This window comes from Chiloscyllium plagiosum, chromosome 28 (genome assembly GCF_004010195.1).
Source record: "Chiloscyllium plagiosum isolate BGI_BamShark_2017 chromosome 28, ASM401019v2, whole genome shotgun sequence".
NCBI lineage: Eukaryota > Metazoa > Chordata > Chondrichthyes > Orectolobiformes > Hemiscylliidae > Chiloscyllium > Chiloscyllium plagiosum.
In genome coordinates, this window is record NC_057737.1 from 15,650,255 (window position 1) to 15,664,281 (window position 14,027).

The following is a 14,027-nucleotide window of genomic DNA, read 5'->3' on the forward strand; positions in this document are numbered from 1 at the left end:
GGATAAGTCGGTTCCATAGGCAGGTGCTGAGGAAGGAGATATGGCTGTGGTAGCGAGTCTGTTTGAGAATGTGGCTGAAGAGCTTCTGTGCAGAGGAGATGACCTGGGGGGTGCAGTGAGAGAGGGACTCACTGAAATCTTTGTAGAGGGAGGAAGAGAGCTTCTTCAAGGAAGGCATCCTTGTAAGAGGATTCGCAGTAGGTTGAAATGTTTGAGGAGAAAGTGAGGTCTGCAGATGCTGGAGATCAGAGCTGAAAATGTGTTGCTGGAAAAGCGCAGCAGGTCAGGCAGCATCCAGGGAACAGGAGAATCAACGTTTCGGGCACAAGCCCTGAAGAAGGGATGCTGCCTGACCTGCTGCGCTTTTCCAGCAACACATTTTCAGCTCTGATCTCCAGCATCTGCAGACCTTACTTTCTCCCCTTTATTTAAGTACAGGCAAGTGCTGAGCTGGTCATTATGTGCAGATGTTTCTCAGCTTGGGATCTCTCACTCTGTTGGAGTGGAAGAATGAGCTGCCTTTACATTTTTGAGTGGAGCCAGCTGTGTACCCATCACCTGCCCCTTCCTTCACAATTGCTGAGTCTTTTGCGTCTGCACAAATTGTCACTTTATTCATTACACACACATTTTGAAGCTAAGAACAGGTGGAAAGCATGAGATCTGGCAGATTTTTCTGTTGCCTTGCCAAATGCGTACTCTCTGACCAGAACTGGAAAAACATTAATTATGATAATGCAGGGAAATAATGGGAATCAATGTCAAAATAGATGAAAAGGCGTAAATTTGTCTTGAGGCTGACGATTCCTTCCACAAATTGACTCGAGGCTCAGTGATGCTAATAGAGGGAATTGGCTAATTAACCATTAATTGCCCACAGATGTAACAATTTTCGATGGTTCCGGTTGATTATTGGTAATTGCAAGATTTCCATGTCTGCTGAATTCCTCTTCCTGTATTATTTTCAGTGAATCTGCATATCGTAAATTGTTGGTTCCCGGAAAGAAATGTGAATGAATGCAGCTGTTGTGATTGAGGGACAATTTGAGTGAAATCTGAACAGAGGAGACTTTGGAGGGAAGGGAGAGGTTGGAAGCTGATGCTCTTGTGTATTGGGAAATAAAAAGTGGTTCATTTCCTTGTGGCACACTTTGCATTAATGCCTGGGGATAATACACTGGGATTAGATATGCCAAACCATGCATATGAGATTCCTTACAATGTTCAAGATTCACTTCCACTGTACAGGTTCACGCTGTGGGGTATTTGTAGAGACCCAGGTACACCTCCCTGTATCTTGTTCAGGTGGGTGTGCTTGGGATTTTCACATTCTCTACCTTACAGATGGTAGATAAAGGCCTATCGTTCACAGTGAACTCAGTGCTTTCTAGCTTCAGAACCTACAGACACATGCCACCCACCCCAACACACACGCGCACACACACACACACAGACACACTCACACACACATATGCACACACATACATGCATATGCATACACGCACATATACACACTCCCACACATATACGTCCCCACACAAAAAAACCCAACACATCCGCACCACATGCATATATCCCCCATAGATATACACCACACACATACATTTCCCCACACATATACATGCCCACACATATACACTCTCCCATACATACGCTCCTCTACACATATACTCCCCCACAAATTTCCTCACCCACACATATACACTCCCCAGATATACTCCCCTGCACATATATACCCCTACATATACACTCCCCTACACATATATACCTGCACACATTTAATCCCGCGCACATATACACCCCCAAATATACACCCCCACACATATACACCCCCACACATATACTCCCGCACACAATCTCATGGTCTGGCATTATCTCTCAACAACCAGTACCATCATGCCAAGGGTTTGATTTTGTTTCAATAGACAGTGCAGGAGGACATGCCAGGAGCAGCATCAGGCATACCTAAAAATGAGGTGTTAACGAGGTGAAGCTGCTAAACAGGACTACCTGTGTGCCAAATAGCACAAGCAGCAAATGATAGACAGAGCGAAGTGATCCCACAACCAACAGATTGGATTTCAACTTTAGTTGTGAATAGTGATGGGCAATTATGCAACTCACTGGAGGAGGATGCCCCACAAATATCCCCTGTCTTAATGATGGAAGAGCCTAATACATCAGCGCAAAAGATAAGGCTGTAACATTTGCAACAATCTTCAGTCAGAAGTGTCGAATGGATGATCCTTCTCAGCTTTCTCCAGTGGCCCCCAGCATCACAAATACCAATCTTCAGCAATTTCAATTCAGTCCATGTAATATCAAGAAACAGCTGGAGACACTGAATACTCCAAAGGTTATGGGCCCTGACAATATTCCAGCAACAGTACTGAAGACTGATGCTCCAGAACTTGCCGCTCTCCTAACCAAGCCATTCCAGTGCAGTTACAGCACTGACATCTCTCCGACAATGTGGAAAATTCACCAGCCGTGTCCTGTGCACACAAAGCGGGTCAAATCCAACTAGACTAATTACCACCCCATCAGTCTACTTTCAATCATCAGTAAAATGGTGGAAGGTGTCATCAACAGTGCTAACAAGCAACACCTCAACAATAACCTGCTCAGTGAGGTCAAGTTTGACTTCCTCCAGAGCCATTCAGCTCTGACAACACTTTTGGTTTAAAGACTGACAAAAGAGCTGAATTCCAGAGGTGAGGTGATAGTGGCTGCATTTGATTTCAAGGCTATATTTGACTGAGTGTGGCATCAAGGAACACTGGGAAAACTGGAGTCAGTTGGCAACACGGGGCAAATCTCCATTGGTCAGAGTCACACCTGACACATAGGCAGATGGTCATTGCTGTTGGAAGTCAGTCATTTCAGTTCCAGGACATCTGTGCAGGAGTTCCTCAGGGTAGTGTCCTAGGCCTAACCATCTTCAGCTGCTTCATCAGTGACTTTCCCTCCATCATAAGGTCAGAAATGCAAGTGTTCACCAATGATTGCCCAATGTTAAGCACAATTTGCAGCTCCTCAGATACTGAAGCAATCCATGTTCAAATGCAATAAAATGTGGACAAGTGACATTCATGCCACACAAATGCCAGGCTATGACCATTTCCATTAAGAAACAATCTACATTCCATGCCCCTTGACATTCAATGGTGCTTTTTCCCTTCATTCATGAGATGAGGGCATTGCTGGCTGAGCCAGCATTTATTGTCCAGAGGGTAATTAAGAGTCAACCACATTGCTGTGAGTCTGGAGTCACATGTAGATGACACTGATGAGGATGACAGTTTCCTTCCCAAACGGACATTAGTGAACCAGATAGTTCTTTCCAACAACTGTTTCATGGCCATTGTCAGACTCTTAATTCCAGATTTTTATTGAATTCTAATCCTACCATCTGCTGTGGTTCTGTGAATTACCAGTGGCTCTGGATCAATATCCCAGTGATAATGCCATTAGGCCATTGCCTCCCCTGCGCCAGCACTGAATCCCTGACTATCAACATCCTGGGGGTTACCATAGAGCTGAAACTCAACTTAGCTTGGCATATAAACACAGTGGCTACAAGAGCAGGTCAGAAATTAGGAATACTGTGGCAAGTAACTCACCTTCTTACTCCCCAAAGCCTATCCACCCTGTACAATGCACAAGTCAGGAATGTTGTGATGGAACACTTCTCACTTGCCTGAATGGGTGCAGCTTCAACAATACTCATGACACTATCTAGGACAAAGCAGCCTGCATGATTGGTACCACATCGACAAACATCCACTCCCTCCATCATTGACACTCAGTAGCAGCAATGCGTATTACTTATAAGATACACTGCAGAAACGCACCAAAAATCCTTAGAAACACACAAAAATCCAAACCCATGACCACTTCTATCCAGAAAGACAAGGGCAGCAGACACATGGGAACACCACCACCTGCCAGTTCCCCTCCAATCCTGACTTGGAAATACATTGCTGTTCCTTCACTGTCACTGGAATTTCCTCCCTAACAGCATCGTGGGTCTACCTACAGCAGGTGGACTACAGCGGTTCAAGAAGGCAGCTCACCACCACCTTCTCAAGGGAGACTAGGGACGGGCACTAAATGCTGGCCAGCCAGCAATGCCCATAGCCCACGATCGAACTAAAAGAAAAGAATTCCCCATTTACAATGTCCTACCCCATGAGGTTGCAGGCCAACCCAATAGGCTGAGGTGATGAAATAGTAGTAGTGACAATTGTCCAGTTCAGAACTTCACTTAGTGTCCAGTTGGGAGTGATGTCCGTGAGGCATCCTGTCCCAGATTAAACAGACAGAGTGGTGTTACCTAATCCTGCAACTCCTCTAAGCAAATTCCTATCTATGACTAAAAAGAGCTGGGAGAGAGGTGATAAAATTTCAGTTCAGAAGACCAAATATTGCATTGTGATATGAAGTCTGCAAATGTTTGGAAGCCTATTAAACATTTTCCTTGATGCAACAGTTCATATGTTGACATCAGACTCCTCCTTTGCTCCACTGTATCTGATGAAATATCTTTCCAGCCATGAATTACTAGAAAATTATAGGAAACGTTCACAAAAAATCCACAATGCACTTCACTAGTTTTAGCAAACCTGCTAAAAGGTTTTGAGCTATCAACTGTCACAACACTGTCATGAGTTTGGTGGTTTCATTAACATTTCATTGACCTGTGACAACTTTAACATCTGATTTAGCATTTTGCAAAAGGAATGAAGCAAATGCATTCTAATAAAATTTGCTGCCATTTTAAAAAATCTAGCTAAAGAAACCATTAGGAAGCATCGTTCAAATGTGACAATTGTGGTACAATCCTTAATTGTTTTAAGAACATAAGAAATGAGAGCAATAGGCCATTTGGTCCTTTGAACCTGTTTCACCATCAATAAAGTCATGGCTGATCTGATTGTGGTCTTGACTTCACTTTCCTGCCTGTCCCCATGGTCCTTGACTCACTTGTAGATCAAAAATCTGACCAAGTCAGCCTTGAATATACTCAATGATCCAGCCTCCACAACCTTATGTGGAAGAGAATATCAAAGGATCCAAAACAAGAAATTCCTCCTCATCTCCATCTTAAACGAGAGACTCCTTCTTTCAAACAGTACCATTGTTGCAAAACGTGAAAGATATTTGACAGCTTGACAGTGCTGGGTGAGTCATTAGGTCTTTCTCATGTATGATATAAATCTGCTGATGCACAAAGTGACAGTCTATTGTTCAGTTAAAGGAAATGGCTGAAAAAAAGCAGAACTAGAGTTGGAATGGAGAAGTAGCCTATGTGCAGTTCTGACTGTTTTAGTGTTCATTTCCCTGTCTGGTTAATAATTCACATTACCTATTTATAGCACAAATAGTGAACAAACCAACAAGCATCAGAAACAATGATGACTTGAATGCATGTAGCAGTGCCCTGTTAAAGGGGAAACACAGGATGGGGTTGGGGTCTAGGTTGTCAGGACTCTGACTATACAAGCACACAACCCTGATGGCTTTTGTTGAAGGTGAAACTCATGTGGATAAGAACACATCAGGAATGAGCTGTCAGGTTCTGAGTGAAGTTCTCACATAGACACCGTCAAATTGTTTCCAGTGTGATCAGTTCCTTATAAGGGGTAGAACATGATAGACAGGAATAAGAACATTGTGGAACTAAATCAAAGATAAGTGAGTGCAGACTAACTGAATATGACATGGCTTTTACAGGTCGTTCTGGTATAACATGCGTTTTGTTAACATTAATTGGCTGTAACACAATTGATGAATTGTGGACATTGTTTGGATAATGCAAACTTTCTACTGAATGGTTATAGTGATTTTCTACAGCGATCTTGTACAGCATGATTTTCTATAGCGGTTTTCCATAGCCTGAATTTCTGTAGCAAAGGATGCAGAGGAACTCAACTGTCATGTTATGGCAGAAAGACCTGTACTCTGTTGTGTAGTGCTTCTGCCTCCATTTCTGGCTTAATATACACGCAGTCAATGGAACATTAATTAATGTTTGACTTCTTTTCAGATTATCATCAGCTTTACTTTCCACAGACTGACTTATATTTGCAGCATGATTTACTGCCATGTAACAGCTTTAAGAATACATTTGCAAAATGAAGAGAAAAGAGGATAAAGAGAATTCGAGATACAATCTTCCTGTTATAATCGGCAGTGTTGTTATTTTCTCCTCATTGTCTTCTCTCTTACATGCTGCTTCAATGCCTGTCAGAAGCCATATTTCTCTGATTCTTCTCGTTTCTTAAAACTGCATCTGGTCCTTGTAAATAAATCCTTTCTCTGCCTCAGCCCAAAAAGGCACTTGTCGAAGTCAACAGGTTGTAGGTTCAAGCCGCTCTTAAGAAACCCAAGTACAAATGTTCAAGATGGACACCCCAGGACATTGCTGACGGAGTGCTGTAATGTCAGCGGGATCACCTTTCAGGGCAGATGAAAAGAAATCCACAACACTGTTGGGTGTAGAGTCAGTTTCTTTTTTAAATTCATCCACACGGTTGTGGGTATCAATGTCCCGGCCAGCCTTTCTTGCTCATTCCTACTGGCCCAGAGGGCAGTTAAAATTCCACCACATTGCTGTGGGTCTGGAGTCACATGTAGGCCAGCAGTTTCTTTTCCATTAGTGAAGTAGATGAGTTGCTTCCTATCAATCTCACGTACTGAGAATCATATCTACAGCCCATTGCTTTGCCTCTTTGTTTGGCTGTGTTAGGGCGGCACGGTGGCACAGTGGTTAGCACTGTTGCCTCACAGCGCCAGAGACCCGGGTTCAATTCCCACCTCAGGCGACTGACTGTGTGGAGTTTGAATTAGCAATGATTTCATGGCCATCATCTTCATTCCAGATTTCTTTCTGAAATCAAACTCCACGGTCTGTCATGAGAAGGTTTTGAATCTTTGTTTAGACAGAATATTATGTGGGTCTTGAGACTAGTAATCCAGCAACAAAACCACTAGGTCTCACCTAATGAATTGTTTATGCTGTTAAGAGTTTGTTGAACATACTTCAACCAATAAAATTAAAACTTAATTGGATCATTTATCATTGCTGCTTGTAGGAACTTGCCGTGTGACATACGAATTGACTGCTGCACTTACCCATTATATAACAGCAAGTACACCTCAAATGTACTGAATTGTCCAAGCAGTGCTTCAGCAAGTGCTGGAGTCACAAAGTGCACAATAAAATAACAAAGTCTTTATTTTCATTAGTGGTGTTGTTTGGGTGATAACCTGAAAGGGGAAAGCCTTGTTCCACTCTGATTCCAGGAAGACTGGAATCTATTTTGACATCTCACTTGGCTGGTCCAGCAAATCTCACGTACTGAGAATCATATCTACAGCCCATTGCTTTGCCTCTTTGTTTGGCTGTGTTAGTTTTATAAGTGCAGCAGGTATAACTTGTAAGTCTTATTTCCTCACCATCTTTCTGGCTGTCACATCATCCCCATAGAATGGTTTTTCTGTCCTCAAATGAACACATTGTGTAGATAAGGACCTCTTAATGATCGGATTAGATTTCTGCATGGGGCAGCAGGGACAGTGCCCTGGATCAGCTGAGAAACAGGTAACCTGGTGGAGCATGGTTTGACATTCTTGCCTTTTGGATGAGACAGGAATTTGACCAGAGGGTCTTTCTCATCCATGTTGACTTATTGCTCTGAAGAACCAAAGAAAAGCAGCAATATTCTCCTAAACCTCACTGTCCCAATCACTGCTGGAACTGCTGTATGTTACCATGGATAGAGAGGAATTATCAAAAAATTGTTTGTGCTGGTAATTTTATACAAAATGTAAGATGCATAGTAAATAATTTTTTTCTCAAAATGTGCAGACGTCCTCAATAAGTGCACTGCAGTAGTATGAATAATTACTCAGGCTGCTTTACGCTGCCTTCAATAATATAACACAGGGATAGTAGGACTACATGAGATCCATGGAAACAGCATTACCATTTCTGTAATGTGCTGTGTACTTTCCTCCTTCTCCACTATGGACAGGAAAGCACATGAGAAATTGGCTGGAAAATCTGCTGTTTGTGTGATAATTACATATTCCAAACATTTTAACCCATTGGAGGGAGTCAACAAGTGGGCACCAGTTTCTGCAAAAGGTCTTCCTTGGTTTTGAATGGTGCCTGTTAAAAGCTGCAACAATGGAATGTAGGAATGAGGATAACTCAAGGCAAGAACATCAGAGCATAAATCATGTTCCAATTCTTTCTTTGGCGCCACTGTTGAAAAGGTATGTTGCCATCCCTATGACTCTTGCAATGAATCGAAGGACTTGCTTGAGGCTGTTTACTGGCTTCATGATTGAAGTATGCTACAGGCATGTTTCCACTGGTAAGTTCCTCACAGCTGAGTCAGCACAATGATTGCCAGGAGAAAGGTTGCATAAGCTGCAGGGTGATGAGTCACCTTTGGCTAAGGGGCATCTGTTATTTGATAAAATGCTCTACTACGCTTGCTTAACCATGGGCGTAGCAATTATTTTCAGAGGCGGTAGGGTAACATTTTTTCACCTACCCCTTGCCTGTTTGTTTCCCTACATGGGATAGTTGCACAAACACTGGATCCCCTCGGGTAGCTTACTCAAGAAGCATCCATTCCCATTGTGTCAGCTTTGTAACTACTGGCAAGACATTTCCGGAGTACAAAGTGTCACAACCAACTCTAAACCTTTTCCCATTTAAAGTTTCAACAAATTCCAATAGATTGTGATCATAATTAAAAAAGCCTGGAATAATGTGCTCGATGAATCTGGTAATTATAAATAAATCCAAAACCCATTGCTTTTTATTAACCTTGATATTGTAAGTGAACCTAGGAAGTGCTCATTGACAGAGGGCTGTGCTCACATACATGAATAGACGTAGAGTCCAAACATAGCTCACTGCAGAGTAAAATAGCTCTACTCAGCTATTACTGCAGGTCTGGGCAATACACATTTTATATAGTTAGAGAGAACAGACAGCACAGAAATCGAACCTCTACCCCTGCTAACTAGTGTTCATATCCACACTTGTCCTTCTGACCTGTTTTAAAGTTTAGCTCTGTCCCCTCTGCACCTTCATTCCTAATTAGGATAGTCTTGAACCCTCCTTATCTTCCTGAAAGCAACAGCCCAAAGCAGAATGATGCATGCAAAATTTGGTACAACTTTCACATTCAGGGAGCATTTGGAATGTCTCATCTTCCTTCTGCACTTGCCTCGTGTCTCGGTGACTTTTAGAACTAATAAGCTTATTTGTTTCCTTCGTGCTGACAATCAGCATTTGGAACGTTGTTCAATTATTTTGTGCTGTACTAATTAACACAGTTACCTCTCCATCCGGTCTTATGGTAAATGTCACCAATCTAATAACTTTGTGAATAGGAAAATGATTGCAGCTGAGTCCCTGCCCCTTAGCAGAAACAAATAGACATTGAGGTGCTGTAAGAACCTAAGTCTATTCATCAACTGATTTGTGGTTGAAACCAGTCCTGGCATAACCAAAGGCAATTTCATTATTCTTATAAAAGAATTAAATGATATATGGATGTCAACAGCAGGAAATGGGCTAATTACACAGCAATGCGAACTATTTATGCTTTTATACAAAGGAGCATGGAGGAGGTGACCACATTGATTAATAGAGGGTAATATAATTGAAGACTGTTCTATATGCTGAATGTCATGCAGTTCAACCCTTTCAGTGTAAATTTTCCAAATTGTCTTTCTAAAATTGGACATTAATGCATTTAATATGTTGAACAATTCAGCGAAGATTGGTAAATTTTTCAATGTAGGTCACCAATGTTAACAATGATTAGAGATTTAACTATGGAGTCTGTCAACATCGGTAGGTTATTCCATTGTGAAGACCATGTTACTATCTATCCGGGCTGTGTCCAAAGTATCATCCTTCATGTTTTCCTTAACCTGGTCTATATGATTCACATTTACTCCGAGGTCCTTTACAAATTGAGTTATAAGAGGCATCTTGGTCAGTTTAAAAGGAAAGCTAAATATGCACATTATCACTGTGTCTGTGTGGGTTTACTCCAGGTGCTCTGGTTTCCTCCCACAATCCAAAGATGCGTATGTTATGTGAATTGGCCCTGTTAAAATTGCCCATGGTGTTCAGAGATGTGTAGGTTAGGTGTATTAGTCTGGGGTAAATGTAGAGCAGTAGGGGAATTGGTCTGGGCGGGTTACTCTTCGGAGGGTTGGTGTGGACTTGTTGGGCCGAAGAGCCTGTTTCCACACTGTAGGGATTCTATATCATTTAATATCTACATGGCTTGTGAATTAATCTGCTCCCATCTGAAATAAAACCAAATGCACCACTTTGTTAAAATATTTGTCAAAAGCAGCAATGAGATTTGGAGTTGCAATATTATTCTTAAGCACATTCCCAAAAACCTTCGGACAAAAACAACTTTAAGACAAACTGCTTGAGGAAAGAACAGGGGCTCTGAAAGCTTGCGGTTTCATATAAACCTGTTGGACTATCTCCTGGTGTTGTGTGATTTTTGATTTTAAGACAGAAAGCAGATCCCAGAATCTCAGATGCGCAGAAATGTTAGGGCATAAGAAGGCCATTTGGCCCATCATACCTCCGCTTGCTCGTTACATGAGTAGTATAACCTAGTGCCAACCTCCTGCTTTCTTCTCATACACTTGCACATTATTTCTATCCAGATAATTATCCACTTCTCACTGCCTCAGTTGAAACTGCCACTACCACTCTTCCAGGCAGTGCATTCCGTAACTGAAGTACTCGCTGCGTGAAAAAGCTTTTCCTCACTTCACCATTCCTTCTTTTGCACATCACTTTAAATCTAGACTCTCTTGTCCTTTTATGAGTGGGTACAGTTTCTCCCTCTCTACTTTACCAACACCCTCATGATGTTGAAACCTCTATCCGATTCCCTTTCAGCTGCCTTCTCTCCCAGGAGAACAATTCCAACGTTTTCCTTCTGTCCTTTTAACTGAAGTTCCTAATCCCTGGAGCCATTCTTGTGAATCACTCCAATCTGTTCACATCCCTCCTATAATGTGGTACCCAGAACTGTACACGATACTCCCGCTGATGTCTAGTGAGTGTCGTATGCAAGTTCAAGATCACCTCCTTGTTCTTATACTCATAGAGCCATAAAGATGTACAGCATGGAAACGGACCCTTTGGTCCAACCCATCCATACCGACCAGATCTCCCAACCCAATCTAGTCCCACCCGCCAGCAACTGGCCTATATCCTTCCAAACCCTTCCTATTCATATACTCATCAAAATGCCTCTTAAATGTTGCAATTGTACCAGCCTCCACCACATCCTCTGGTAGCACTCGATCGCCCTACTAATAAAGCTAGAAATACTGTTTGCCTTACTAATTGCTCTCTCCATCTGTCCTACCACTTTCAATGATCTGTACAATATATACCTCCAGTTACTGCTGCTTCTGCATGCCCCCATTAGAATCGTACCCCTTATTTTATGTTGCCTTTTAATATGCTTCCTACCAAATGAATCATTTCACAATTCCCTACATTGAACCACACCTGCCACCTTATATCCAACGAGGTAAAAACAATGACTGCAGATGCTGGAAACCAGATTCTGGATTAGTGGTGCTGGAAGAGCACATCAGTTCAGGCAGCATCCAAGGAGCTTCGAAATTGATGTTTCGGGCAAAAGCCCTTAATCAGGAATAAAGGCTGTTTGGTATCTGTTTGGTATCTGTCTGTTTGGTATCCATGAACATCAACTAGCCACAAAATGACATGACCAGCTATCCTTAGTAACCACACACGCAGATGACAAGCAACATGAATTCGACTGGGACAACACTACTATTATAGGACAAGCCAAACAGAGAACAGCCAGGGAATTCCTAGAGGCATGGCACTCATCCACAGATTCAATCAATAAGCACATCGACCTGGACCCAATATACCGACCACTGCAGCGGACAGCTGGAACTGACAACCGGAAGTGGCAGATTCAAACCACTACAAATGCCGGAGGAAAGATCACAGAAGCGCTTCACAGGAGGCTCCCAAGCACTGAGGATGTCACCGAGACAGGGGACGAATCGTCTGCAACACAAATTCCCAGCTCGGCGAACAGAACCACAACAGAGGGAATAGAAGGATATGGACCGAATAAGGGCAGAAGGTTTGTTTTTAAGTTTTGTTACGGCACGATGATCAGCACAGGCTTGGTGGGCTGAAGGGCCTGTTCCTGTGCTGTACTTCTCTTTTGTTCTTTGTTCTATCTACCCACTCCACTAACTTATCTCTCCCTCTGGAGTCCTCCACTGTGCTCCTCTCAGTTGACTATTCGTCAAAGTTTTGGGTCATCTGCAGACTTTGAAACTGCCCCTTGCACCCCCAGATCGAGATCAAAAGCCGCATTAATGTTTCAATACAGACGTGAAGTTTGAGGGATTTATGCTATTTCCAAGTACATTAACTGTCATGCTAATCAATGCACTGTTCCAGAAAAACAAATCAAAGTTCTCCGTAGGAGTTTGCAGCATTGTGCAATGAAATAGATGAAATTGGGCTCAGTAGGACACTGTTTCACTGAGATCTGCAAGTGAAACGAGGTGTTTAATAAACTAAAATATTGTATCCATGACAAGATCATGACGGATTGGTGATTCCACGAGTTGAAATTATCTGTGATGGTCCTGGGAGTAAGGCCAGTACTCATTGCAAGTATCATTCTGGAAGGTCAACTGTGACTGAGATACTGTGACCATTCATCATGGTCAGGAATCTGGGAGATGATAAGGGGGATGAGCAAAGCAGAAGCGGTATTCCTATCTATCTGGTCCAGCTGGAGTAGCACTCAATCTTCTTACCTTACAAATGGTTGACATTGTGAACAGGTAAAAGTAATTTCACTAAAGCTATTACATGAATGTTCCATTAAATAACTAAGTAACTATCTAACAGAGAGAGAGAGACAGACAGACTTATTACCATAGCCCTCACACCTCATTGTACACCCAATACTAGACACATACATACCCCAATACTTACCACACACACTCTCCCTCTCACTCTCACTCTAAACATCACACCACATATTTTTACACAAGGATCCCTCTACACACACACACACACACACACACACACACACACCCCCTCAAATCATTCCAGCACACCATCTCCACACATGACCCCACTATCCTAACATAGAAATCAGACACACATACACATTCACATGCAAACACACAAACACGTGTATGCACATGCATGCACACCCACATGTAAATGTGGCACAAAACCACTTTCACACATACACTCACCATTACTGCCAGCACATTGTATACACACATGCATCCACTGACATTCGCCTCTCCCTGAATATACCACCACTTCTATACCACACAAGTCCACACATGTCCTGTGGTTGAGAATTCAAACTTTATGTGATTATGACATTGCTAGAATCTATTTATAATGAAGTAAGTTTTGTCTGTCACAGAATCCATATTTCTTCAAAGAAGCTCAAAGGTAGAAGACAGAGGGTGGTGGTGGATGGTTGTTTTTCAGACTGGAGGCCTGTGACCAGTGGAGTGCCACAAGGATCAGTGCTGGGCCCTCTACTTTTAGTCATTTATATAAATTATTTGGATGCGAGCATAAGAGGTACAGTTAGTAAGTTTGCAGATGACACCAAAATTGGAGGTGTAGAGGACAGCGAAGAGGGTTACCTCAGATGACAACAGGATCTGGACCAGATCGGCCAATGGGCTGAGAAGTGGCAGATGGAGTTTAATTCAGATAAATGTGAGGTGCTGCATTTTGGGAAAGCAAATCTTAGCAGGACTTATACACTTAATGGTTAGGTCCTAGGGAGTGTTGCTGAACAAAGAGACCTTGGAGTGCAGGTTCATAGCTCCTTGAAAGTGGAGTCACAGGTAGATAGGATAGTGAAGAAGGCGCTTGGTATGCTTTCCTTTATTGGCCAGAGTATTGAGTACAGGAGTTG